A 4,720-nucleotide genomic window follows, 5' to 3' on the forward strand; every position below is an offset into this window, starting at 1 on the left:
AATTCATTTTATATCATGATAAATATTAAGCAAAAAACTATGCAAATAAGCTAAAAATGTGAAAGAATTCTTCCTTATCTTTTTTATCATGTTTGATAAATGGACGAGTTCGATGTAACATTTGTTGGTGGCACGTTTATTGTCTCTTTCAATAGGCATATGGTCAATAATCAATAGAGCAAACTGTTGATTCTGACCCGGATAGCTATGACTACGGATTTTATGTTGGCGTGAGGCGAATTAAAGGAATCTATCGATTTCGAGCGCTATCGATCTGTTTACACAAAAATACAAGCTTACAAGGAATGTGAAATAGACGGAGAATGCAAAAGTTTCATTCAATATCGATTATTAAAATATTTCATCTTCTCTTTCGGAATAACCTTTCATATTTTTTTTAATATTAATAATTTTTTATAATAATACTCAAATATTTCATTCACTTATAAATATACGCGCATTCAAAAATTAGAAAACGATACTTTTGTGGACTGCATTATGTATAAAAAAAAAATTTCTCCTTTTTTCTAATGACAAATAGTATTGAATATATAAATATTAAGTTAGATAAAAAATTCGTAACTTTAAACTTCAAGTAGCTATAATTTTTTAAAAATTAATGAAATTTAAATTTAAAAAAGGGGGTTTTAAAATTTAAAATTTTTATTTTCAAAAGTTTATTGTGTCTTTTGAGTTTTTATGAATTTTGTAACTTTCACATATCGCAGAAAATTATGTGTTAAAAAAAATGAAAAATTTTCTTCTCACTTTGTAGGTCTGTCACGTGTCCAAAAACTTGAAAAGAAAATTTTCATCTATCTAAAATGAACGTTTAAAGTTTTCCTTACAAAATCATTTTTTAAAAGTGTTTCTAGATTTTTAGTTATTGCAATATCACGAATTAAGTAAAAGGAGCAGTTTAACTTTGCTCGTAATTCCATAAAAAATCATCAACTGAAAATTAAAAAAAAATACAGATTTTTTAAGCTGAACATGTAGACATACAAATGAAAAAAGCGCTATGAACTAACTTCTGTACTAACTTAACTATACTAACTTAAGCTTCTGTACTAACTTAATAACAATCGGAAATAGTTTCATTTTCGATATCAGAAAGCATGTAACATGTGAGATTAATTAATATTAAATGAAATATGAGAACAAATTAATCAAAATGCAAATAACGTTTATGTATATCATGAAGTTACGCGTAACGTAATTTTGTGTATATGAATGTATATGTGTGTGTGTGTGCACGCAATCCTGATCTTTCGACAAGATGTGTGAACTTACTCGAAACCTGTAAATTTCATCAGCACACGGAGAGAGAAGATAATATCACCACCATGACGATAATCATTTTACGAGAAACTTCGAGTTTGACATAGCGATATGATGCTTTCACATTTAAGGGGATCCTAAAGCCTCCTGTTTTACCGATTAAATCATGTAATTTTTGTATAACAAATATTTTTTTTTCTTTCACCGATTCAAAAATCCTTTTTCAAAATTAAAATATTGGGTTGTCCGGAAAGTTCGTGCCGATTTTGAAGGAAAATTGAAACGCAGAAGATTTAAATTTTAGTATACATTTATTAAATTATATAGGTTAGTCGGCACGAATTTTCCACGAATTGGGGGACAATCCAATATATGCATTAATATGTGTCTGGGAAGTGGAGTCTATGTCTAGAACAATAAAAAATTTCAAAATATATTTTTTACCATTTTTTAATGAAACATGGCGTCTCAGCTGTCAAGTCGTGATAACATTTGCTTGAAATGAATGCTTTGCAACCAGTATGAAATAATGATCCCAGACACGTAGTTTACACGAACAAATAATGCCGAGTTCTTAGAATTAGATTTAGGTGCTTTATTGTAACGAATTTGTTTAATTTGTTATACGAAAATTGACACGAATGTGTGACTGCGGGTATAGGTGAGATATTGATGTGATAGTATATAAAAACATGTCGATGCGCGGCACGCGGCGCGACCTCTGATGACGTCGTCGGAGTTCGAGTTTCGCTTTAGGATCCCCTTAAATATCAAGTAATATCGTGTAGTACCCCAAAGTAATATATGAATAAGCAAGTGTTCGTATATAATATTGCTATTTTAACATAAAACTATTTATTTTAACATTTCTTCAAAAATATCAAATTTTTATTAGCTTATTATGTATTCAATTGTGTATAAATTTTATCTTATATGACAAATTTTTAATAGATGCTTTGTATACGCATATGCGTAAATATAATACTCTCTTCAAATTCGTACACGTAAATCACGTACGTTTATTAGAACTGCTACTGAATTCGTTTGTGTGCCTAGCTTCGAAGTTCTATCGTTATACTTTTTTCGATCACGATTATTTCTTTATGAATTCGCGGATAATTTTCTCTAAGAAAGAAAAGCAACTCCAATACAAGCTCACAAATCCGTTTTCTCTTTTCGGCCATTTCTCTGAACATGAATTCCGGTCGCAATAGTAACATCTTAGTTCCCTCCTCTCTCTTCTCTTCACTATAAATACGATTGCAAGCTCCAACCCTCGTTAAATCGTAATTGTACTGAACCTTCCACGAGAAAGAAAGATCCCAGGACAGTCATGCACTATATAAGGAGGAGGAAGAGTACTAGTGACTAGCGAATAGCTCCGGTCGAGAAATATCAGTAAATAATTTAATTCTGTTACAAAAATGAAAATTTTTTTTATTTCATCATATACACTTTTTTCAATTAAACTGAATTCAATTCAATTTAATTCATTAATTAAATTCAATAAGATATTTTTTAAAACTTTAGATACTAATTAAGAATCTAGATTTATTCAGGTATACAGTGTACATTTTTAGGTTTATTATTATTAAGTGATACATTTTTTTTATTTTCTCCAACTTAGTCAGTTTTTTCAGTTTAAAAGGATTGAACAATTCGTTTATTTTCGGAATGAAATATTACAGTTTAATTTTTTCAGAACTTCATGTGTGCATACGTGCGCGCGTGTGTGTGTATGTGTGTGTGTGTGTGATATCTCCCATTTTTCTTTGTACTTTTATCCCATGATAAGGAGATTCGGCAAGCAATACCTCAAAGTCTTGGCGTGCCTTTGTCGTGCTGGTACGGCTTTGTTGCTATCATCTTTCGTCTTAATTCTTAACTCTCATTGTCGATCTCTTGCGCCTCAATGCCGCTCTCTCGAGCTGCTTTCGCACCCTCGAGATTCTCACGATTTAAAACCACCGTGAGAATCTGTAACGAGAGATATATATATGTATGTCGATACAAGGGGATTAATATCGCGAGAAAAAGAGAAATAGAAAGAAAGCAAGAGAGGTAAGAGAGGAAGAGAACGTGAGTAAGAGCCAGCAACTTTCATCCGAAATCGATAGAGCTTAAGACCCTGGACAACGAGGGTTAGCAGGGTGCTCCAACATCACGGCTTCGGACGAGGCTATTCTGCAATTCTTTTTCGGCTGACAAACTCGGTTTTTGAATGCTAAAGAACGTAATCCGAATTCCAAGAGCCAAGGGAAACATTTCTCCGTATTTGCCCCTAATGTAATTCTAGCCGCATACCCTAATAAAAAGTAATGTTATCTATATGTTGTAATCACCATATAAAATATTTACAAACGTTTACTATCACAGAATATCGTGCGTGACTTTTGAAATTAATATATTATGAAAAAATATATGTACATACGGTACATAACAGGTATTAATATATAATATATTACATATGAACATACAGTGTATATACTCTCTCTTTATAATAATTAAATAAAATCTTAAATTATTTATACATCTCTTATTTGGCAATATATTTGATTTCTTACAATTAAATAATAAACAGACTTGAATATTGTTTCTCTTCTAAAACATTAAATTAATCATTGAATTATTTTACTTAAATTTTGTCGCGAAATTCAATATTACTTTGTAAAATTACATTTATGGTACGCTATTTCCTGTACTAATATTGTACAGACCACGAATACTGCAATCACGACAATCTAAACCACCATTCCTCTCAAATGGTTTCCATGTTGAATACTAAGAGAGTATCGACTCTGAGATGCATTCAGTTTCCGAATCATGTTCCGGTATACGTAAATCATAAACAGAATTGATAGAATAAGTCGGCAAACGCATGCAGGACAATAGATTCGATGTACGCGCATTCGGTTCCGTCTCGATCGATTTTGACTTGTCGCATCTATTTCGGTATACCGAGGGTGATCTTCCGTGATGGCGCAGCGGGGTGAGGGACGAGTGAAAGATGCGCGGTAGAATCTGATCGATCGTCATGAGTAAAACGATGGATTCAAAGCACGTGTCAAGGTAAAGTGGTTGCTGCGTCGCCGAGAAATCCTCGCTGAAAACGTATTTCAATAGCCTGCAACGTTTCTACCGATGTGACTCTCTGCGATTACTGCTTTTTCGCAAACAAGGACTTCTTAATCTTGTTTCTAAACAATGAAATGATTTTCCAGTTCGACGTGGCTATGAACGATGTAAGACGTTTAATATGCAGAATTTACAACGTGATGCATTAAGTACAACATAACCGGTTCTAATATTTTTTTTATTTAACCGATAAATCAACTGATAGAGAGGGGGGGGGGAAGAGAGGAGGAGAGAGAGGAGGAGAGAGAGGAGGGAGGGAGGGAGGGAGGGAGGAGGGAGGAGAGAGAGAGAGAGAGAGAGAGAA

This window comes from Atta cephalotes (genome assembly GCF_000143395.1).
Source record: "Atta cephalotes unplaced genomic scaffold scaffold00013, whole genome shotgun sequence".
Lineage (NCBI taxonomy): Eukaryota > Metazoa > Arthropoda > Insecta > Hymenoptera > Formicidae > Atta > Atta cephalotes.